Source organism: Sus scrofa, chromosome 5, assembly GCF_054392235.1.
Source record: "Sus scrofa isolate SSC_HxYL_T2T_F1_AM1 chromosome 5, Sscrofa_HxYL_maternal_Yorkshire_Landrace_v2.0, whole genome shotgun sequence".
NCBI lineage: Eukaryota > Metazoa > Chordata > Mammalia > Artiodactyla > Suidae > Sus > Sus scrofa.
Window position 1 is genome coordinate 92,735,131 of NC_139387.1, and position 25,250 is coordinate 92,760,380.

General features: G+C 41.3%; 1 long non-coding RNA gene across 12 annotated transcripts in view; it reads left to right on the top strand.

Annotated features, from left to right (window-relative positions):
• The first annotated feature begins 1,705 nt into the window (after positions 1-1,705).
• Positions 1,706-25,250, top strand: part of LOC102160458 (uncharacterized) — a 579,515-nt gene continuing 555,970 nt past the window's right edge. For all 12 annotated transcript variants that reach the window (XR_014804287.1, XR_014804286.1, XR_014804291.1 and 9 more), the window contains exon 1: positions 1,706-1,869. This is a non-coding gene — a long non-coding RNA (uncharacterized LOC102160458). The remainder of the gene's footprint in view (positions 1,870-25,250) is intronic.

Genomic DNA, 25,250 nt, shown 5'->3' on the forward strand with positions numbered 1-25,250 from the left:
TGACTCCATCAGTTATTATCTGTGTGACCTTGCATAGGCTACCAAAGCTCTTTGCGTCTCTTTATTTGTAAAATGATGGCAGTTCTATCCATCCCTCTGAGAGTCCTTCCATCCATTTAAATCTTTTCACCAGAGAAAGACATAAATTAATATCACGATGGATATAGTCTACTGCACAGTGTAGTCGTCTAGTCCTTGAGGGGATTGAAAAATTGGCAGACCAGGTTATTAATAGTTTTCAAGATAGAATCCACACCAAATGCTGCACAATTCTCTGGCTCGAAAGAGCAGATGTGGGTTTTCTGTCTTATTTGTTGTGATGGGTTTGTTTACTGGAGCTCTTCTTTTAGAACTGTCTAGAACTTTTCCAATTTAAGTGATTCTGAAATGACATTTCTAAAACTAGCTTAAGACTTTTCTGTGCTCTCACTAGCCTCACCTCACATCCCCATGAAAGCACACCCAGGCTTCATTACATTTACCAAGATAGACTCAAGTAAATCCTACTGTAGATAAACAGCCCATAAAATTAACCATGGGTGAGCAGACTGTCTCTAAATGCACTCTTTAAAGGGCATGCTCTTTAAGGGGAGAAACCAACCAGGGAATGGATTTGGAGATAATTCGTGTGTTGCAGGTGTGACCTGATAAGGCACTAAAAAGCTCCACTTTATGATTATAGAAATGCAGGATGCCCATCAGTATAACCTACATAAGCAAAGTCATTCATTAGAGCAAAATAAATAACTTATTATTTATCAGGAGTACAAATGAATAGGTACAAAAATGGTAATACAGTAAAATTCGCCAAGTACTTCTTGTATGCGTTATTTCTTTGAGTCCTTAAAGCCATCCTATGTGAGTGGTACTACCGGTCCTCTTTTATAAGTAAGGGAATTAACCTCCAAAGGGGCTTGCTCATTTATTTGTTTCCATGGCCAGGTTTGGAACCCCCAGGAGATATTCAGCACTGTCTGCAGACATTTTTCACAGTCACAACTGAGAGGAAAACTACTAATATGTAGAGGCCAGAGATGCTGCTACGGACCCTGCAATGCACAGGACATCCCCCCCCCCCAGCCCCATCGAAGTATTAGATGGCACAGAATACCACTAGTGCTGAGGCTGAGAAACCCTGAATTGGAGGGAGTGGCAGTGAATCCAGGTTTTTTTGGATTCCTAGTTCAATGCTTATTGCTCTACACGTTTTTAAAGATAACAGTGTAATAGAACTGTCATTGATCTTAAGTTTCTCCAGGCCGGTATTCCTCTGGACCATGTTAGTTTCAGCTGGTATTACTTGCGTTGTTTGATTTCATGTAAGAGTCTACTTAACCTGGCAACACTAGTGTTTCCAACCCTTCTGATTCAGTCCCCAAGAAGGGCCCTCCTCCTCAAAGTCACTCAAGCCTGTAGGATGAAAATGAGTTTGGTTCAGAAGCAAAGCAGAGCTGTATTCTTTGATCTAGGAATGGAGATGCAGGAGCTCACGATGTCCAGCACAGGTCTCTCCCTAAAGACTGAGGCCAGGCAGGCTGCCCAGCAGAGTCCTGGGCAGGCAGTGGGGAAGGGGGCGGAGTCTCTGAGGCGGGGCGGAGTCTCTGGGGGCGGGGTGGAGTCTCTGGGGGCGGGGCGGAGTGCTTCTCAGGCTCCAGATCTCCGTACAGGCGCCTTTGCTCACGGGCCGCGGCAGCCATCTTGGATTGAGTGTGGGGAGCAGCGCTTCTGCGCAGGGAGGGAGCCCCTGAGCTGAGGCGTTGGCTTGGCCCTTACACGCGGGGAACTCTGGCCCGAAGCGCCGGGGGCACGTCCTCTGCATGTGGCCTGCTGGGAGCAAGTGAAACCAGACTGAGCACAACAGAAAAAAAGGTTAGACTTTGTTACCCGCATTCCTTTTTTATCCCCCTGGAATTGTTAAGGAACTTTGCTGGTGACGTTGTTCATTGCGTCCATTCTGATGGGTTTCTGTGGAGCAGGTTGGTAACTGTTTTGAGTCACACCCCTGGGTGTCCCTAGACCAAGTTTGGCAGTGTGTATTCTCTAAGTGACAGGAAGACTCTCCCTATTGGCAGCCAAGAGCGTACGTTGAGGAGAAAAATGAACTGGGGATTTTTATTGATTTTCTTTCTTTATTTTTATTTTTATTTTTTGTGGGCCGCACCCGCGGCATATGGAGGTTCCCAGGCTAGGGGTCCGATCGGAGCTGTAGCCCCGGCCTACGCCACAGCCCCAGCAACGCGGGATCCGAGCCACGTCTGCGACCTACACCACAGCTCCCCCGAGGCCAGGGATTGAACCTGCGTCCTCGTGGGTACTTGTCAGATTGGTTTCCACTGAGCCACAACGGGAACTCTGAACTGGGGATTTTTAAAAGAAGGCTCTTCTTTGGCCTCTCCATGTAAATAGTAGTAATGCCCCACCACATGTATTTAGGGCTTTATAATTTTCAAAGTACGTTTGTATTCCTTCGACAAATATTTATTGAGGAGAAAATAAGTGCCATGATCTGTTGTAGTTCTGAGCATACAGAAATGACTGAAACAGTCTCTTGGCCTCTTGGAGCTTATGTATGAAGGGCAGGAACTGCAGACCACAGGAAACAAGTAGATATGTAATATGCTGGAGAAAGACAAGTGCTGTGGAAAAGGATAAAGCAGAATAAGCGTAATAGGGAGGGCGGAGGTGTTGCCATGTCACACGGCCGGGCAGGGAGGGTCAGTGAGCAAGGTGGGTATTTTTGCACAGCCATGAAGGATGGAAGAGAGTGAATCATGTGGATACCAGGGAGAGTTCCAGGCAAAGAGAACAGCAAACGCTATGGGATCGGTTGATTGGTGTGTGCTTGACAAGTTCAGGGAATGGCAAGAAAGCCAGTGTGGCTGCACCTGAGGGAGCAGCAGGGAAAGGGGAAAGGTGGGGTTTCAGAGATAGTGGTCAGAGACCTGGTAAGCCACTGAAGGACTTTGGGTTTTACTCTGATTGCGGTGGGGAGCCACTGAAGAGTTTTGAGCAGAGAAATGACATGATTAGACATAATATTAAGAGATCGGTTAGGCCCTGTGTTGAGGCTAAACCACAGGGCCTGAGGTTTAACTAGGAAACTTATTCAAAGGCTGTTGCAATGATCCAGCAAAGAAACAATAGTGGTTGGCACTAGAGAGGTTGCATTAGAGGTGGTCAGATCCATCTGATTCTGGGTATCTTTTGAGGATTGAGCCAATAGGATTTGCATCATGTATGCAGGACGAGAGAAAGAGAGGGGAAAGATGGCTCCGAAGATCTTGGTCTGAGAAACTTCCCCATTTGTGATGGGGGAAACCATAAGAAATAGATTTGAGCTGAAGAATCAGGAGTGCTGGTTTTAACATGTTAATATGCTTATTAGAGATCTGAGTGGAGATGTAGTTATGTCATATTGAGCAGCGTGTAACATATCCAGTGTTACATTTCTCTTTGACCAAAGGCCAGTGTTTAATTCATATGACCATGGCTACAATGTGATGAAACTGGGATGAAATCACTCTATCTGATTCTAAGACCAATGTCCTTCTCCTGATGGAGAGTTCTAGACATAAATCAGCATAAACAAAGAAGCCTCTAATATCACCAGTTCCTAAAAACTGTCTTTAAACTGTGCTTCTTTATGATCTCCCCTAAAAAGCGAGGGATGGTCACATTTGGACAGAGGCACAGAGCACAGTAAAAGAAGTTGACCTTATGTTGTGGGCCTTGGAATTATTATCAAAATCATAAAAAGAGCAGGGCAAAGAAAGACAAATAACTCAGATTCTGCCTACTTCAAATATCATTTTTTAAAGCTTTCTTTTTCTTTATGCATTGATGGAGTTCATAAAAGAAATGGAATCTTACTCTTTGTACTTGTTTGGTTTATTTGTGGCTAATTGTTTATGTTTTCCCCAAATTGTTATTTAAAAAATTCAAATATACAGAATTGTTGAGTAAAGCATCCCTGTGTCTACCTGCTAGCTTCTACATTTAATGTTTTCCTATATTTGCTTTTTTACCTATCTGTCCATCCATCCCTCTATCTAAGCATCAGTCTGTCTTTTTTTTTTTTTTTTTGATGAATTCCCTGGTCAGTTGCAGTCATCAGTACATTTCATCCCTAAAGATGTCAGCATTCATGTCATGAGCCAAATTCCATAGTTAAACCCTTTATGTTTTTATGGTATTGGGCCATTTGGTTTTCAGTAGCTCTCTGGTAAACAGTATGGAGTAGAGTTTTGAATTTGGATCTAATCTAAGAGTACCTCTTCTAAAGAGGAGCCTATCACCCCATCACATGGCCTGTGACTGTGGAATGTCAGTTCTTACCACTGTCTTCTTATTTTATGTCTTTCTTTGTGTATGTCTCCTTGACGTTTCCTCTTTTATGCTTTTACCATCTTTGGTCATTTATTCAAGTTTTCTTTGTTTTTCTCTCCCCTCTAGTAAGTATAGTCTACTTTTTTTCTAACTAGTAGTTATCTTTGAATGAAAATGGATATTGAGTTTAAATTTCTCTGTTCACATCAAGAATGAAACAGCATTTATTGCCTCCTTTCTCAGGAGATGAAATTGGTGCAGCTCCTTAGCTTTCCCTGGCTGCTGAACCATTTCAAAGTTTTGGCCTAGGAAATCAGAGCATGTAGGGCACTCATTTTATAAGAGAGGGAAATTGAGATCCAGAAGGGGGAAAAAGACTTTCTTCTTCTGAAAAGCCCCAACTTCTGAATGGAAGAATCAGAGAGCTGGTTTGGACACAGGGCATTTAGTCCACCTCTACGTTTAGCTCAGACAACACTCAAACAACACTTAACAGCTCCGAGACAGATGAGAAAAGACACTAGTTTTAGAGGATTAAAGAAAATGGATTTCTCAATTCATTGTAGAAGTTTAAAAGCTTTCCAGGAAATCCTTCCATCTCTATAATAAAAATTTTTAGCCTACATTCTATTAATCTTTATGTCCACAATGGAAAAGCCTTTTGCTTGATAATATCCCCTCAAATATTTGAAGACTATTCTTAAGTCTCCCCATAGTCTCCTTTCCTTGAGAATAAATAATCCAAGTTCCTTTAAACTTTTCTCATAAATTCTTCTTCCCATTCTTTTATTAATCTTTATAACGTTCCATGAGCTTTCTTCAAATTTTCTATCTTGTTTCTAAGTTATGAAGCCAGGAAAGGACAAAGTGCTATGATATTGATTATTGAATTCATGCCAAACTGGGAGTTCTTTGAGGGCAGGGGTTATTTCTTATTCAACTTTGTACCCCTAGATTAGGGATCAGCAAACCTTTTTTTTTTTTTCTTTATTCTGAAAAGAGCCAGATAGCAAATATTTTAGGCATTGTAGGCCAAGAGACAATGTCCCCTATTCTTTGAACAGCTCTCGTCTCTGAAAGGCTAGTACTCTTTTTTATGTTTTACATTATGGAAGTGTGAAAATAATTCTCATCTCAAGGGCCATGCAAAAACAGGTGGTAGGCCAGATCTGGCTGTGGACTCAAGTTTGCTGATTCTTGCTCTAGATCCTGGCACAAATGCATGGCACATAGTAGGCATTCAGTAACGTTTGTTGAGTAAAAGAATGTATAACTCTATGAAGATTATTTCTGTTATATACTGGTTTAACATTTCTATTATATTGCTGGCCCAATGAGCTTGTCCACTAAGACCTTTGGATATTCTTCTGCCATATGCACTCATGGCCAGCACTTTCAAATGCTGTTTGTATTGGGTAGTTTTATTATTTTTCCCTTAGTCTAAGATGCAGTAGGGGCCCTCTATTGACCTTCATTTGCTGGTGGCTTTAGGTCTCACCTTTAATTTAGTGAGGGCATTTTGAACTTTTGTTTTTCCAGTGTGTTCAGCATCTGCCCTAGTTAAAGTTATCTGTAAATGTAACAAAGCAACCATAGGCAACTGACAAAACTCAAATGCCAGACTCAGTTCAACCACCCCCAACTGAGGCCCCCAGCTCTATGTCCCTTCTGTGGCTCCTACCTGCTCTCCAGGTTGTTGGGAAGCTCATTTCTAGATATTGTCCTGGAATAGATTGGAAGGATCAGGTTCGCAGAGAAAGAAGGCTGGCACTAAGGGCAAAAGGAAAAAAAAAAAACCCTTCCTTTCTTTCTGCTTACTTTTTGGGCCTGTAGAGAACACTTGTCACAGCCTGAGGGAGTGTGGAGTTCTGGATTAGTTAGAAGAATTTCTGTTCTGAGCCAAATTTGGATGAAGCAGTGGTGAGCAGCACAAATCCATAGAATCAGGGGTATGGATCTGCTTTATAGAATGCACAGAGGCTGCTCTCTGAGACTCTGCGTCACTCCTGCCCCACTCCCCTCTGTTCCACTCCTAGTTTCAGATGAATTGATTCCTAGGTCCACAGATGCCTTTCTTCCTTTCTCTTTTTTAAAATGATTTTTATTTTCCCATTATGCTTTACAGTGTTCTGTCACTTTTCTACTGTATATATGTAGCAAAGTGACCCAGTCACACATACATATATACATTCTTTTTCTCACATTATCTTCCGTCATGCTCCATCATAAGTGACTAGATATAGTTCCCAGTGCTATATAGCAGGATCTCATTGCTTATCCATTCCAAAGGCAATAGTTTGCATCAGTTAACCCCAGATTCCCAGTCCATCCCACTCCCTCCTCTTCCCCCTTGGCAACCGCAAGTCTGTTCTCCAAGTCCATGAGTTTCTTTTCTGTGGAAAGGTTTATTTGTGCCATATATTAGATTCTAGATATAAGTGATGTCATATGGTATTTGTCTTTCTCTTTCTGACTTGCTTCATTTGTTGCCTTTCTGATGGAATCTCCATATTTATCTGCAGTGACCTTATGGGGGACCTGCTCTCTTTTAACCACCAGTGGGACCAGAGTCCAGTGGAACAACTTCTAAATTGCTAGTTGGTCAGCAAAGATCAACAAGGATCCGTGCCTTTTTAGTGCTTAGGATCCTGCCTAGGGGCAGAGAGGGGCTATTAGATTTAGCCAGATGTGACCTCAGGGTTTATGAAGAACATGGGCAGGGAACAGGAAGGAGCTTTTTTTTCCCTCCAAGCTCCTGACTGCTAAGTGGCTACAACTTTCAATCAGAGGGAACAGCGAAGAGCTCTCCTCTGGTTCCCTAGGGGTTATATGCATTGCCTGTGGACCATTTTTTCCCCCCCATCGTCTCTTTCTTTCCCCTCCTTCTTCTCTGTGTTACTGAAATTTGTTGTGATTGCTACCATTTAAAACATCCAGGAAAGCTGCATTTATTTACAATGACTTCCTTCTTAACCAGCTGGGAGAAGTTGCAAAATAGCCAACGCAGTGGTGGATCGGATCAATCTTTAGCATTTCTTTCAAATGTTGAAGTAAAGAAAATGATGACAATTTTAAGGCTCTATTAGGCAGAAATGATCTATGAGGGATGGCGGTCGGCTGAAGGTCACAAATCAGGCGGCTGCCTCTGGCTCAATGATTCAGAAGCGTGGAAGGCAATGGGAAGTGTGTTCGTGGGTTTTATGAGTCCAAGTTTGGGAATTTATCAACATGCCTGGAATTTGCTGTAATGAGCCTCTTCACTCCTCTCATAAAATAAACCAGTGTCTGATTAGAGCTGGCTGGCCCTCCTTAGATACAGAAATTAATTCATTTTGATTTTAGGGGGAAAATATCACACTTGTCTGGCTTACCTGATAACAGCCTCATTTGCATGTGGGGATCATGCTTATTCCCCACCTGGTTAAAAGAATAATGTCAATGACATTGAATTTGCATATTTTCTGTCATTAATATTTGGAGAGCTTCTTTCAAGGTGTTTTAGATTCTGGGTGTACATTCTCCTTTTCTATTTTTGTTAGAGATCTTTTTTTTTTTGTCTTTTTGGCATTTCTTGGGCCGCTCTCGCAGCATATGGAGGTTCCCAGGCTAGGGGTTGAATCGGAGCTGTAGCCGCCGGCCTACACCAGAGCCACAGCAACTTGGGATCCCAGCCGTGTCTGCGACCTACACCACAGCTCCCAGCAACACCGGATCCTTAACCCACTGAGCAGGGGCAGGGATCGAACCCGCAACCTCATGGTTCCTAGTCGGATTCGTTTCCGCTGCTCCACGATGGGAACTCCCTTTTTTTTTTTTTTAATCCTGTGTATCAGTCAAGATGAGGTTGGTCATGCTGGGATGGCAAAACCACTTCAAAATCTCAGTGGTTTAAAACAGTGAGGGTTTATTTCATCTCATACGACATGTCCATCTTGTCCAGCATGAGCTGTGCTCTACGATGTTTTCTTTCAGGGACCCCCCACCGTTGATAGCATGGGTTTGGAAACTTCTTCTGTTAAGGGCTGGGTGGTAAATATATTGGTTTTGTGGGCCATGTGGCCTCTCCTGCAGCCATTCAACTCTGCTGTTGTAGCATGCAAACAACCATTGACTCTATGTAAATGGATGGGCACGACTGTCTTCTGGGAAAACTTATAAAAATTGACAGTGGGCTAGATTTGGTCCATAGGCTGTAGTTTGCCTACCCTATGGTGGAAAGGAGAAGGAAAAGTGGCGAACCTTATAACAATTCTTTTTTTTTTTTTTTTTTTTTTTTTTAAGGGCCTCACTTGAGGCCTATGGAGGGTCCCAGGCTACAGGTCAAATCAGAGCTGTAGCCTCTGGCCTATACCACAGCCATAGCAATGCAGGATCTGAGCTACATCTACGAGCAACACCACAGCTCATGGCAACACCAAATCCTTAACCCACTGAGCAAGGCCAGGGATGGAACCTGCATCCTCATGGATGCTAATCAGATTTGTTTCCGCCGAGCTATGATGGGAACTCCTTATACCAATTCTTTGCGGCTTAGGTTTCACTCACACTTGATTTACCATAGCAAGCCACATGGTCACATCTAACTTCATGGAGGTATAAAAAGTATAGTCCTCATCCTAGCCCAGAAAGAGAACCAGAAATATCGGTGAACAGCACCAATGATCCCACATCCCTTCTATATATATGTATTTAGAGAAGCCAATATTTCCTCAAGTTCTAGACTAACACTTCAAAAAGCATCCCTTAAATGCAATCTAACTCAGTTACTTTGATGGAACTAAACCAATTTAGTAGATGAACAAGATCTAATTTCCAGGAGTCATTCTAAGCACTAAGTATGTGACATTTTTTTCTTTAAGCCCATCAAGGTTCTGAGTCCCTGCACTAGTCTGAAGTGAGATTAAATTCATCCATCCAACTCATTGTCAGGTGTTTAGACTTCTGGATCCAGACAGCGATCATATCCTCTCCTTGGCATCTCTTTTCTTTTTTTCGTTATAGCCATAGAAGTCTGGGGCTCTCATCTTTCACTGGACAGGACTGGCCTGGGTCTTGCTGACCACCTTGAGCCCCTTTCTTCGCGTCCCCAGGAGACAGCAGCAATCTCCACTATGCAGGGTCTCCCTTGTCTTTAAACATCCATTTCCTTTATCAGCTTTGCAAATAAGGAGAGGAGACGTCACTTCATCCAGGAGAGGGCACTGTGCACAAAGTCTAGAAGACTCAGTCCCTTCTGGTGGAGGCACAAATTAAGGATTAATGAAACCCATATTCAAACACTGAAACTATAGCACCTATCATAAAACATAAACCAAAACACCACACTAGGAATGTACTCTATAAAAAGGGAAGAAATGCAATTTATTAACAACTTGTACATTCTAGAAGGTACAAACTGCCTCGTTAAATCAACCAAATATTTTTAGTGGCTTCTCCTCTTCTTTTCCTACAATATAAACTCAGCCTCTTTGAACCAAAGCCTGCTCTGGTGTTGGCTGCTTAGAGGAAGTCGTTGGGATCTTGGAGGCCAAGGCTGAGAGAGAGGGGAAGTTTAGCTTCAGGTGAAAAAAAGATTAATTTGTTTCTTTCAGGCATTTTCTCCCCATAAGAAAGTAACACTTCAGAGAAACTTAATTCAAAATGTGGGAAGCAAGTATAACTAAAAACAATGATTCCTTAAGTAGAAAAATGGAAGATGCTGGCATTTCATAATATGGGAAAATTTTGAAAAGACAACTTGGTGGTTATAAACTTTTTTGCTCCACATTCTCAGTTCATGTGTACCTAATTAAACCTCTGTTCCTTGGTGTGTTCTTTTTTTTTAGGATTGCACTCACAGCATGTGGAAGTTCCCAGGCTGGGGGTCGCATTGGAGCTACAGCTGCCGGCCTATGCCAGAGCCACAGCAATGCTGGTTCTGAGCTGCATCTGTGACCTACACCACAGCTCATGGCAACGCTGGACCCTTAACCCACTGAGTGAGGCCAGGGATCGAACCCACATCCTCATGGTTCCTAGTTGGGTTCGTTAACCACTGAGCCATGAAGGCTCCTGTGGTGTGTGGTTTTTTTGGTGTCTTTTTAGGGCCACACCTCGGGCATATGGAGGTTCCCAGACTAGGGGTCTAATTGGAGCTGTAGCCATTGGCTTACACCAGAGCCACAGCAACACAGGATCTGGGCCATGTCTGTGACCTACACCACAGCTCATGGCAACACTGGATCTTTAACCTGCTGAGCGAGGCCAGGGATTGAACCTGCAACCTCATGGTTCCTAGTTGGATTCATTTCTGCTGCGCCACAACAGGAACTCTTTTTTTTTTTTTTTCTGTGGCGTGTTCTTAATAGAACTATCCAGGCCTTTCTTTTTTCTTTTTCTTTTCTATAAATTTCCACTTAGCTGCTAAGCGTCCTCTTGATTCTGATTATGACCATCATGTTACTAAACTCTTTCTGCCTAAGTCTTCTTGTCTGTAAAATAGGAGATGTCATGAGATTCTTAGTATCTTGGGTTCTTTTGTTTTCTTCTCTGCAAGTTTGCAGACTGTTTTAACCTCCCCTGTACTTTTGTTTTTTTTTTTTCATATTGTTGCCATGTGACTCTTTCTGGAGTAAATTTACTCTCAGGCAGATTAGAACCAATCATAAGATAGCAGACATAAGCTATTAAAGGCAACTCTCTGGTGGTATTTTTCTCTGAGGGTGAGGGGATTCATATCCTTTTCCCAGTTAATCTTTTTTATTATCATATAGAACACACAATATATATGTTATTTACATCCTATTAAGCTTTTCCATAGGGTTTTCCTAGAATGATGTCCTTTGGAATTTCATCCCCTTTATCTGACTAAATTCCTGGATTAGTTTAGGTAAAAAAAGACAATGACACTATTCATAATATTAGTGGCAGCTAACCTCATTTGGCTGGTCTCCATGTTCCAGGCACTGTGCTAAGCACTTTATGTGCCCTGTTTCATTTAATCCTCATCAGACATTTAAGCAACTTCTCCACTTTGCAGATGAGGAAACTGAGGGTGAAGAAAGTCAAGCAACTTGATGCAAATCCCACAGCCAGAAAGTGGCAGGTGGACCTGAGCCTGCTCACAGTACATTGACATCAGAATTGCACTGGATTTTTCTAAATTGTGTTTCCTCAGTGAGAGATGGAATATACAAACAGACAAAGGCCAGACCATATATAAAAATAGAACGCTGATCCACAGTCTGCAGCAATCAGCCCAGGAAACCAACCCATTGTCAACAATAACCAGCCCAGGAAACCAGCCTGCTAGCTTTAGGTCAGACTTGCAGGAAGTCAGAGCACTATCTCTAGCAAGTAGTCCAGAAAGCCAAAGAATAACCTCTGCAACAATTAGCCCCAAATGGCCAAGCTTAATCACTGGCTGCTTTCCTAATTTTTGTCCATACTTTCAACTTAGGACCAACTAGAGAAAGCCAAATGCATACCCATCATCAGCCACACAGGAGGTTTCTTTTCTGGCCAGCCTGCTTATAGCTTCCCCAGGCCAGTCACCAATTAGGGCATCCCTGAAGCCACCTTCTTTTTTCCACTGTGAAGCTTTCCCACTCTTTTGTCTGCCTTTGGGTCTGCCGAATGTAAGTGATAGTAGCTGACTACCTTGCTTTATTTAGCAAGCTCTGAATAAACAGGATTTGGTTGTTCTCATTTGATTGGTGTTATTTCCACACTGGTCACCATGTATTTTCTCTGGGCTATGCTAATTTTCTTTCATGTTCCACACCTGCTTTCCATGCTGATTTAAACAGGTTCATGTTTGGTCTTTTTTTTCCCTTTGTATTTGAGTTGACATTGCAGCTGCAGAGAATTCTCAGTTTCTCTGTCTGAAATTGCTCATTGTGCAGTCTTAAAGTGCTGTGACTTCATCAGTTGGTCAATTGTATTTCTTTTGCTTTAGCTATTTCTGTTCCAGTTTGCTACTGAAGTGACCTGTCCTCCAGTTCTCTCAAATGTCCACTTGGGTCATTGCATAATATCCTCATCTTTGTTACTGAAGGGAGGATTTTTTAGGCAGTTGATAGGCGTTTTGGGAAAAGAAAACAACTTTAGTCCTGAGCACTCCAAGTCTCTGTACTTGTCAGAAACCTTCTGCCTTGTGGCTGCTTCCTCAGTCACATGACCTTCTCACTTTGCCAGAAGCTTCCCCAGGGATTGGAAATAGTCCAGCTGCTGCTCACTCTGGGATTTTCCTGTCCACCTAGTTTACGTGTCTTCTAATACCACTAGGTGAAAAATGAAATTGGTGTAAATCTGGGCTAGACAATCTCAGCTTCAAAGTGTAGATTTAGTCCTGAATTGCCTTATTTGTCAGGGTACCCACTCTTCACTCTGGGTGGTACAGAGCTGGTTCCATAGTGTGGGCCACTTCATGAGCACTTATTATGTGTCAGGAATTGTGTTAGGGACTAAGGAAACAAAGATGTATGAGACTCTAGTCCCCAGGTAGAGAGATACTGAACACATAAAAGGAAGGAGACAGTGCAAGGTCTTACATTCTGAATGTGGGATTAGCTACTCCTCTGGGTTGGCACCAATAACACTGGGTCTCAGGCAGTCCTAGAACTTGTCACAATGCAGTGCAGTTGAAGGCATGGTGACATTTACCCCACTGGACTGTAATTCCTTGAGGACAGACCTGATGCTGGCACACCTGCTCTTATGTCCACACCTTAGCTGGTACCTGGTTCCTTGTAGGCAGGTTTAGAATATGAGGTATTGGTCAAAGAGAAGCAAGTTCAAGTCCCAGCTCTTCTGCATATTAATTATGAGAACTGGGGCATGTTACTAGCCTTTCTAAGGTAATAAGAAGCCTTTCTAATAATAAGCCTTTCTAATGGGGATAAGAATAATTACAGCAATCCACTGTATCTCATAGATCATTGCCTCATCATTGGCACATGTGAAACATGCAATAAATATCTTCTGTTACAATTATGAATTTCAATTGCCTTGAAATTTCCAGTGTTATAGATGTTAAATACTCGAGTGGAGAGGAAGGAAGGATTGCTGATGCATGTCCTGGAAGTTGGGCATTTTTCTGGGATGGAAGCCGAGCAAATCCCTTCCAATGTTCTGTGGTACTGGAGCCAGTGATAAAATTACGTGGTACTTCTGAGTAGTATGTGCTAAAATAAAACATCTGGTTAATAGTGGGGGGTATGAAGAATTTGAATTTGTGACTTAAAACAAAGATTGAAACATTTGAGAACTTATGTTCTACATTGCAAATGTTGGTAACCTTTTCATAGATGAACAGCAGAATCCTGATGTATTTAATAGTGCTTCAGAAAAAAGGTCTTGGTCATGTGGAGAGTTGTGTAGGGGGTGTTTATAGATTCTAAGGAGAAAAAGAATTTAGTTAAATACATTTCATAGGGGAGAAAACTAGGAGGGGCTGTCAGCTTACATGCTCCCATTTCACATATCAATGCTGTGAATCTTAATTTCGGCAAATCAGGATAATGCCTTATTGTGAGCATTGAATGAGATAACAAATGTGAAATTACCAATACAATGCCCGATAGCTCTTGAATACAAGAAATATCCAATATTATTTACCTTTTTTATTCTCCTAACAATGGAAAAAGTAGCATTTGGAAAAAACGTATGATATACCAAAATGGTTCCCCAAGTTGGCAAATGAACACATAGACATAAAAATTATTGTTTTACTTGGGAATTGTGTGGCTGTTTGCTGATTATCCTCCAAAATCCTTTCTTCTTTTCTCCTGTTGTAAAGAATCCCTCATTGTTAGATGGCCCATGGCTCCTTGGAATAATGACTTCATTTTCCAGTCTCTTTTGCAGGAGTTGTGGCCATGGACAGTGAGCCATGAGGGAAGTGGGGTGTGCTATCTACCATGTTTTCTTTTTTTTTCCCTTCATTTTTCCTGTTGATATTTAATATTTTTCATTTATATTCCAACCCAGCCCAAGAGAGAATGAGTCAGGGTTTCAATAGCGGCAAATAAAATGCAATAAACTCATAGAAGGATATTAAGAAACCAATTCACTCTTGCAAAGGAGATGGATGACTGGAACACTATGAAATTAAGGAACTGAAATGCCAAGCAGTAGACATAATTTTTAAAAAATGACATGTGCACACCTACATTAACATATATGTATGTGTTTATGTACATATATGTGTTTTTAAATTTTTTTAAAATTTCATTTTATTGGAGTATAGTTGATTTAAAATGTATTAGTTTCAGGTATACAGCAAAGTGGTTCAGTTATATATATAAATATGTATTTTTTTCCCATGTAGGTTATTTGTAACTATCAAGTAGATTTTCTTGTGCTATGCAGTAGGTTCTTGTTAATCATTTGTTTTATACAGTAGTGTGTGTATGTTATTCCCACCCTCCCAATTCTTCCCTTCTCCCAATGTGTTTTCTTAGAGAGAGATATGTGCTCCACCCCCCCCCCCCCCCCGGCCTTCTCTGTTGTTTATAATATGATGTGATTGCTGGAACTGTGAGGAATAGTCATCTGGGTTCCAAAGTGTGGGCTTTGTTAAAGGATAGAGAAGTTTAGGTCCTTTATGACTATAAAGCTACCAGCTCAGCACTGGACTTCTGATGCTTATTGGAGAGAGAGAATACACTCTATTTTTTTCAAAGCCACTGTTTTGTGAGCTCTTGGTCACTTGAAGCAAAATCTAATCCTAATAATTATTTCATCATTGATACAGTGATTGAAAGACATGGTTTTAAGGGGATCTGAACATTTTAGGAGACAAAGTCAAGGACCAAAAGGAATATGAATTCCTCACAAGAACTTATTTTAAAATATACTGAAGTTCCCGTTGTGGTGCAGCGGTAATGAAGCCAACTAGTATTCATGAGGATGCGGGTTCAGTCCCGGGCCTCGCTCAGTGGGTCAGGGATTTGGCATTGCTGTGATCTGTGGTATAGGTTGTAGATGCGGCTCAGATCCTGCATTGCTGTGGCTGTGGTGTAAGCCTGAAGCTGTAACTTCAATTCGACCCCTAGCCTGGGAACTTCCGTATGCCGCTGGTGTGGCCCTAAAAAAAAAAAAAGGTATCCTATCAAAATAAGGAAGGAAAAACAACCAAGTCTGTTGGTTTCCAACACAGGGCGGCCAAGTCAAAGCTTTGATTTCACATTTTCGTCATTAAAGGAGACGTAGATAGTGTCAGTGTGCACAGGTTACTCATTTCTAAACTTCTGCATTATTTTGGACCATGGCAGGCTAGAATTACTAAGAATCATGTTGAGAGTAGTGATATACTAATTAGACTTCTCTTTGTACTAGATTTTTGGATCATCTGTGGTAGTGTAGGAATCACACGTATGTATATTTGATGTTTGTACTAAAGCATGCATTTTAAAAATTAGAACTCTATACCCACAGCATAATCCTATCACTTTGCATTTGCATCTTATTACTGATAGTTTAGTAATTATTAATGACTTGATAAGATTCAAAAGAAATTGGTGTAAAAAACTCCCTCTCTCCTCAGTCTCTGGAATAATAATTTCGTCCTGTTGATCTGCTGTCCATAGTGCCTTGCTGGCTCATGTCTTAAGGAATGAACCCATCTTAACTGTCATATCAGATATCAGGAGATGTTAGTTAATCTGAAGACTAAGGTCAGTTGAAATTATTTTGTTACATGAGTCTTTCCTTTCTGTGTAGTTCTTGGCTAATTTGTGTCTTAAAAATCTCTTTAAAAATTATTTTATTAAAATTTTAAATTGAGGTGTAATTGACATATTATATTAGTTTTAGGTATACAACATGATTTGATATTTGCATATATTGTGAAATGATTGCTACAATAAGTCTAGTTAACATTCATCACCATAGATAGCTATAATTTTTTTCTTGTGGTGAGAATTTTTAAGATCTGCCTTTTTAGCAGCTTTAGTATATACAATCCAGCATTATTAACTGTAGTCACTGTGCTGTATGTTATATCCCCATGACTTATTTATTTTGTAGCTGGAGGTCTGTAACTTTTGACTTTCTTCACCTATTTCACCTACCCCTCCCCTGCTGCCGCTGCCCCAGTTCCTGCCTCTGGGAACTATCAATCTGTTCTCTGACTCTATGAGCTCAGTTTTTTTTTTTTTTTTTTTTTTTTAAGGACTCCACATATGAGATCACACGGTATTTGTTTTTCTTTGGCTGACTTACTTCACTTAGCGTAATGCCCTCTATCCATGTTGTTGCAAATAACAAGAGTCTCTTCTTTTTCAGGCCACATCCATCCACAGCATATGGAAGTTCCCCGGTCAGGGATTGAATCCAAGCATCAGCTGCGACCTACAGCAGCTGTGGCAATGCTGGATCCTTAAACCCACTGTGCCACAGTGGGAACTCCCTAGAGTCTCTTTTATGGCTGAATGATATTCCATTGTTATGTATATCCCACATTTTCTTTATCCTTTCTGTTCATTGGACACTGACATTTCTGAGGCCTTTCTTAATAAGAAGATCCATTAGAAGTTATTCAAGCTGCTGATGGGGTTAAGTCTGTTTTCCAACTTTCCTGTGAGGATTTTCTTTTCCTAGTACTTAGCTGCTAGTAGTTTAAAAGGGCTTTCAACAGCTATAGTTGGTACTGCTCAACTTGTCCTTAAACAATATTTTATATTTTAAAAGTTTACATTAATGACTTTCTTTTGCTTCTTTATAGCCAATTTTGTGTCCTTCACATAGTAGGCACTTAACAAATGCTCATTTATTTATTACCCAGTGGTTTTGTTGGCTCAGAATGGGTATTGGGATGGACTGGGCTTAGCTGTAGTCATATCTTTTTTGTTTGTTTGTTTTTGTCTTTTGCCTTTTTAGGGCCACATCCTTGGCATATAGAGGTTCCCAGGCTAAGGGTCAAATCGGAGCTGTAGCCGCAACCCTATACCACAGCCACAGCACTGCAGGATCCTTCACCCACTGATTGAACCTGCATCCTCATGGATGCTAGTTGGGTTTGTTAACCACTGAGCCATGATGGGAACTCCCTGTAGTCATATCTTAAGTGTATGTTGATCTTAATTTCAGAGTGTTTTGAACTTTGAACAGTTGACTTACCACAAATGTGACCTGCGTTAATCACTTACCAACTCAATAGGGCAAATGGTTAGTAATGGCTTGGTTAGTAAATTCTTGTATTTTTTTTAATGTAAATTGAAGAGGATTAAATTAATCATACTTCTGAATACAAGGTAAATTAGCATCACTGCTTCATACAAGGCTCCTCTTGGGAGTTCTCTGGTGACTTAGCAGTTAAGAATTTTGAGTCACTATATGGGTGGCTGGGAAATTTCCACATGCTCTGGATGTGGCCCCTCTCTCCCCAAAAAGCTCCTTTTGTTTGTCTGAATTTATTCCTTTTTATCCCATCCTCATTTCATCCCCTATAGACAGTATTTTTTTTTTTTTTTTTTTTTTGTCTTTTGCTATTTCTTGGGCCGCTCCCGCGGCATATGGAGTTTTCCCAGGCTAGGGGTCTAATCGGAGCTGTAGCCGCCAGCCTATGCCAGAGCCACAGCAACACGAGATCCGAGCCGCGTCTGCAACCTACACCACAGCTCACGGCAATGCCGGATCCTTAACCCACTGAGCAAGGGCAGGGATCGAACCCGCAACCTCATGGTTCCTAGTCAGATTCGTTAACCACTGCGCCACGACGGGAACTCCTAGACAGTAATTCTGATGTGTTTCATGTGTACTTCTTGTTTGCATGTGTTAAAAAATAATAATAAATAATACTTATATAGAAGTACTATGTTCCAGGTTCTACTCTAAGCCCTTTACATGTTATTATTTAATTTTCATAACACTGTATGAGTTAAGAACCTTTATTATCCCCATTTAGTAGAAGAAAGAAGTGAGGTACAGAGAGGATAAGTAACTTGCCTAAGATCACTCAGCTACTAAGCAAAAAGTTTTGAATTTGAGCCTAGGCAGTTGAGGTCTTAAATTATGCTCTTAATTACCAGCTACACCACCAGAATGAGTGCTAGGCTATGTGTATATGCAGTTTTTAATTACATAAATGATATTGTGTAAGCACAGCTATGAGTCTCAATTTGTGTCTTCTTTCACTCAACACTTTGCCTTTAAGAAGAATCCATGTTGCTTGTCCATTTATGATCCATTCTTATGGTGGCTGTACCTCAGGGTGAACTTCTATCACATGCTGCCTTTCTACTCTCCCAGTGATGATACTCCAGTTTCCTCCTTCTACATATAGTGTTGCAATGAGCATCCTCCCTCAGGACCTATGGGAGAATCTCTTTGGGATATAAACAATGATTTTCCATTATATACTAAATGTATACCTCCAATGAAACAGGAGCCAGTAAATTTAGAGGCATTTTTTCTGAAAGTTACTTAGGCCATTGCTTTCACGTCTCAGGCAATGTTCTAGATATAGGATCACCTCAAGTTCGAACATAGTTATTCGTTTATATAAACTCGGAATCCCTTTATTTACTAAATAATTACTTTGTAAATGTTTATTCCACTTACATGCTACTAAGTTTTAGAGGTTTGATGCAAGGATGGCTAAGATATCCTTGGTTCCAACATAGTGAAGTGATTAAGGATATGGACCTGGAGTTGGAGTGACATGGGTACAGAGGCCACCTGCATTACTTGTACCCATGTGAACTTGTGTGCAAGTTTTTAAAAACCTTCTAAAGGCCAGTTTTCTCATGTTTAAAATGGGGATAATAGTCAGTTGTAGTGGGGATTAAATTCTTCATCTTTAAAGATGAAGATGGGGCTTTTCTTGTGTGTTGTGAGGTTTAAATGAGATAGTATACATACAGGGCCTAGCACAGAGCCTGGCCATAAATAAGTGTTCATAAAAGTGGAATAATCCCTGTCCTCAAAGAGCTCCCAGCCTGTTAGTGGAGGAGACAGATGTTGGACACAAATATTCACAATGTAGTGTAAAAGGGCTGTGACAGCAACACATACAAAGTGGGATGGGAGCACAGAGGAGAACATGGGGAGAATATTAATAATTACCATTTATTCCATGTATGCCTTGTTCTAAACACTTTGCATATGTTATACAGTTTTATTTGGGCCTTCTAAAGTAGATATCACTGTTTCCTTTTAACAGAAGTAGAAATCAAGGCTTCAGAACACTTGTTACTCAAAATTACTCAGCCCAGTTGTGGTGCAGAAAATATTTGAATCCCTCTCTGGCTGACTGCAAATCCTGTGTTTGTCTCTGTCTCATCTACAGTGAAGAGGAGCTGGCATTTGATTTGGATCATAAAGGATGAACAGGCATTTCTAGGTGGACAGAATGTGCAAACATTTTTCTTGGCACCTTGACTTTGGGATCCTTCCAAAGAACCATATTTTTAATTCATTCATTGCCATCTTACATGTTTACCCAGAGTTTACTCTGGCTGGATGCTAGAAATGCAAAGACTAAGAGCTAAGGTCTCTGTCTTCCAGGGGTTATAAACCCATCAGACAGATTGGCTGTGTATATACACATCACCCATAACCTGATGGGTAATGATACAAGTTTGTTCCAGGAGAATGATACAGGTATCCAGTGAGTCCAGAGAAGGGAGCCATCACTGAGGGCTCAGTGGTCAGAAGCCGCAGTAAGGAGTAGGAGGGACTGCAACTGTGCATTGAAACAAAGAGGGTATTGGGTTGGGCACTTGGATTAGGCATAGCAGTGTCATGTTTTATGCAGGAATTGCACTTAATAGAGGGGTATATGAACATAAATTCATGGAAAGTTAGATTGTACTCTTAAAACTCCCTTAAATATACCAGAGTGTAGGTTCTTGTCTTGATTCTGTGGTGTGCGTGCACCTTCTGTCTTCTAGCTCAGCCCGGTCACTTTTTCCGGCAGTTAGCACAGATTCCCACTTCTTTGGTCTACAGAGTCTCTGCCACCTCTCAAATTTCTATAGTTGGCTTGTGTTTGGGATGGTGTTGAACAAAAAATAACATTACTTTAAGGACTAGAGTCAAAACGCTTGGGGATGTGTGACAACTGAAGGTTGGTATGGGACAAGGAGTGGTCCTTTGCCTCTGTGGTTGGCTCTCTGGTGTCTCTAAGCTGTATCTCGGTTTCCTGAGAACAAGCCTAAGTGAGCTCAAGGATGGAGAAATGAATGCATCTACATTTTTGATGCCCAAGCTAAGCTGATATGAAAGCATGTTAAATATTGGGGAACAAAGTTGAGGTACTGGTGTTCAGTTTGAGAAGGGGGAATAGTCAGCAGTGGCATGAACCTTGCTCAAAAGGAGACACAATCTATGTATATCTCATGTGCCACTCATGGAGTGGAAGAATGACTGGGGTGGTGGGAAGATTGCATAAGGCTGAATTCTCATAAGGTTAACTTACCTAAATGTGACATTAGTGTAAGAGTAGAAAGATGGGAATTCCTATGGGTATGTAGGTCTGGGTTTGCTGGAAGAAAAGGATTTGGAGAAAAACAGAGATAAACATGGAAAAAGACCAGATGGTGGAGGACTATGATGTATGGGATACATGAGGGTATCCTGGTTAACCACTGATCTCCGCCCCCATGGGGGCTCCGCACTCTCCTCATACTCCTTGGACCTGGATGCTGAAGGCTGGTGGTTAAGAGAGAAAAATCTTTGGATCATAAGGAATTCATTTTCTTTCACCTTTTTTTTTTTTTTAATTTTAAATCTTGGGTAAAGTAGGAACTTCTGCCTTGTGGAAGAAGGGCAGACTTGGGGAGAAAGCCTCTGTCCTTTTTTCCATCCCCTTCCCTGCCTGGGAAGAAGGTCATGATGTGTGAAAGTCCAGCCCCTCTGCACCATAAACTCAGCAGAGAGGCTCAACCCTTTGGAGGGAAATCAGGGTTCTTGCTGTCAAGTCAGTTCTGTCAGAGGTCAAAGCAAGTTCTCCAGGGCAGCCTTTTTGGAAATAAAGCTGATCATTTCAGGTCTGCTGATTTAGGTCTATATCCTCAATGGGTTCAGAACCCATCAAGGAAGAGGTATGATTTCTTAGTATCATCCCTTAAATCCTAATATCAATGCCAAGGTAAAAAAAATCCTAATTTCGAGATTTTTTTTTCCCCCTCTTTTCCCCCTTCTTCAAAAACATTTACCAAACTGAGTGACCACTGTGAGCTTGGCACTAGGTTAAATGTTTTGTCTTTTCTTTGAATAACAGTGGTTGGTCCCTAATGATATATAGGGCCACGGGCAGCCCAATTGGCCAAATGTGCCCACAAATAGAAGACATTTCTATAGAAAGAACACATGATTCCCAGGGTCTATAGAGGACTCTGCTATCATATGTACATATGCATGTACGTGAGTATACATTGATGTGTTTACACACCCACAACATGCACACACACTACCATATGCCTGCACATATACCACATGCAAATACACCCACATCAGATGAATGGACATACACCACACACACACATACCACACAGTGCACACAAACACATATATGCAGTTGCACATCATACCCTCCAAATGCACACACACAGTGCATGCATACTCCCCATGAACATACACACATACCACATACACATACCTCGACAAAGTACACACACACCACACATGTATACCACATCCATACAGACCAATCACTCATACAAACACTCCCCACTCCTCCATACATGCATGGACGTACATACATACTACTGCATGCATGTAACTCCAGGGCTCCCTGACACATTCATTCTCTCCCTCTGTATGTATGTATGTATGTGTGTGTGTGTGTGTGTGTGTGTGTGTGTGTGTGTTTGTGTATTTTTTTTTGTTTGTTTTAATCCAGGGGTCCATATATATGGGTCTCTACAAAGCACACATGCAGACCTTTGGACTCACACAAAAACACATGTGCAGACCCTGGGCAGCTCAGCTTTTGTGCATAAGCCTCTATTGTGGACCACTCTCCCTTTCCCAGGACAGCACTCCAGCAAAGAAGCACCTGCACCCAAGCCAGACATCTTTATTTCTTTTTTGCTTTTGATTAAGTCTCACAATAAAATGGCACACCGAGGGGCTCGACATTACAGTGTCATTAAAGTGAACATTTTCACGAGGAGTGTTGCCCAAACTGAGATGCTTTTGATGTTTTTATTTTCACTGAGTCTTTGAAGCCAGCAGGCAGGAAAAAATAACTGTGGCCAGGACTTGAGGAGGCCAGCTTCACCTGAGAGGCAAGCTGGTCAGGCTACCCTGACACTGACCCAGTCTCCTTAAGAAGGGTACCGGAGTTGAAGTGCTGGATGTGTAATCAATAAACAGGGCTGAACTATATAGACACCACCCTTGACAGAATATTAATATAATTACAGGGAGAAAGTTGATTTTCTAAAGTGCGGAACACAGCTAAATTTTTTCCCTTCATAGTATATATCTGCTTTTTATCATGATGGGTTTGCATGAGCGCGCACACACACACACGGATATTTCTCCATCAGTTCTTTTAAAAATCAGATTTAGTACAAATAGTTTGTTCTGCAGGAATCCTTTGCATCTGTATATTTAGTGAATTTGGAGCTTCCAATTTTTTTTTTAGCTTTTGTTAAAAATGGCAACTGCTCATAGATGAGACAGGACACTCCTTAATGTCATTAGCAAGCAGAACAGCAGAATCTACAAAGCTCAGACTGAAGAAATGAAACCCATGAGGACCATATGAGGTCAAATAAATGTGAGGCGATTGACAATTTTCATCCCCACCTTCATGGCCGGCTGGAGCCCATTTGTAAGGGGCTGCTTGTGTTGACCGGGAGGGAGCAATCGGATGATGTTGCAGCAGTTTCCATTGTCCTCAGAGACACACCATCTCCAGAAATAAAGCCCCAGATCACACCGTTTGACTGAAGAAACTCCTGATAAATTTTTCCTTTTAAAAAAGCCCCCTTTTTTGTGATTAGCTGTAATAAAAGCTTTTCCTTCTAAATATATGTCTTTTCACATCAAAAGCCTGAGATGAAAAATTTATTGTCATTTGCAAAGAATGGTGTCTCTTTGTGACTTGTTATCTGTTGAACTGGATGTTATGAAGTCTCTTTGAGGGCTCTGATAGCAGCTAGAGTACTCTGCTTCTTGTGGTGAACATGTTTGAAGGCATAATTATGGAATATAGGCTGGAGTGACCAGCACGTTCTCCCAGACTGACCAGATAGTCACTGGGCTTTGTGTATGTAGGAAGTTCCCCTCTTTTATCCTGTTTCAATGGAAATGAGGCTGATAGCAAGGGGCAAACTGTTCCCAGAGTGAGTTCTAGAAACTCTGCCCTTGTCATCTGGGCTAGAGTTACAAATAGCTGTCTTCTGTTGTTTGACTTTCTAAAATCAGGATTATCGTGGGGCCATAAAAACAACAGCATAGCATTAGATGGAGGGTAGTCTCCAAACATTGGAAGTGACTAAATATGACTTTCTGATTAGAATAAGCTGTATCATATTTGAATTCTTGAAAAGCCTTTAAATTGTAATAAAGTTTGTTTACAAAAACAAAATAGGAGTTCCCATCATGGCTCAGTGGTTAACGAATCCAACTAGGAACCATGAGGTTGCAGGTTCGATCCCTGGCCTTGCTCAGTGGGTGAAGGATCCGGCGTTGCCATGAGCTGTGGTGTAGGTCGCAGATGTGGCTTGGGTCTGGCATTGCTGTGGCTGTGGCTGTAGCTGGTGGCTTAGGCTCCGATTAGACCCCTAGCCTGGGAACCTCCACATGCTGCGGGTGCTGCCCTAGAAAAGAAGGACAAAAAAAAAAAAAAAAAAAAAAAAAAGCATAAAAAAAACAGTCGAAAGAAAAGTGATCCTGAATAGGAAATTTATTGATTTAGAAGTTGTAATTTTGAGGGAGGAATGGGGTGCTACTGTTTAATGGGTACACAATTTCAGCTTTACAAGATGAAAGAGTTCTGGAAGTGAATGATGGTGATGGTTGTGCAGCAATACGAATGCACTCAATGCCACTGAACTAAACACTTAAGATGATTAAGGAGTTCCTGTTGTGACTCAGCAGACACGAATCTGACTAGCATCCGTGAGGACACAGGTTTGATCCTTGGCCTTGCGCAGTGGGTTATGGATCTGATGTTGCTGTGATCTGTGGCATTGGTGGCAGACTCGGCTTGGATCCCGTGTTGCTGTGGTTGTGGTGTAGGCCAGCAGCTACAGCTCTGATTTGACCCCTACCTAGCCCGGGACCCTCCATATGGCTCAGGTGTGGCCCTAAAAAGACAAAAAAGGAATTAAAACCAAACACTTAAGATGATTAAGACGCTATTTTTTTTTTTTTTTTTTTTAGCTGCATTCACAGCATGTGTAAGTTCCCAGGCCAGGAATCGAACCTAAGGCACAGCAGTGACTGGAGCCACTGCAGTGACAATGCTGGATACTTAACCTGCTGAGCCACAGAGGAACTCCTTTTGATGCTAAATTTAATGCTATGTATATTTCACCCCAGTTTAAAAAAATTCTAGGTAAGTGCTGGTGATAGAATAAATATAGGAGTTTTGTGTGTATTGCGTGGAAAATCTTGACCGCTAAATGTCCTGCTTCTTTTATCTTACAGTAACAGTTTGATCAGACTCTAAAATTGACTTACTAATGTTGCTCTGTGGGTAAAGTACTGAATGTAAGCTTGTGCAATTGCTAATGTGATCTTTTGCTTTAACCCGATGCAAACTATGTTACTCTAACCAAACCTTTTGAGATTTAATCATGCAGAGAAGTATTCTTAACCCCTCTTATTTTAAGTCAGCTGATTTGCTACTCATTTGTCTTTTAAAATAAAACCTTTGGTTTTTCAAAAGTTGTATTTTACTATGTTACTCAGTTGTATGTCACAATACTGCCCCTCTTCACAAAAGACTTTAACTTACACATTTTATGTACTGAGTTTTCAAA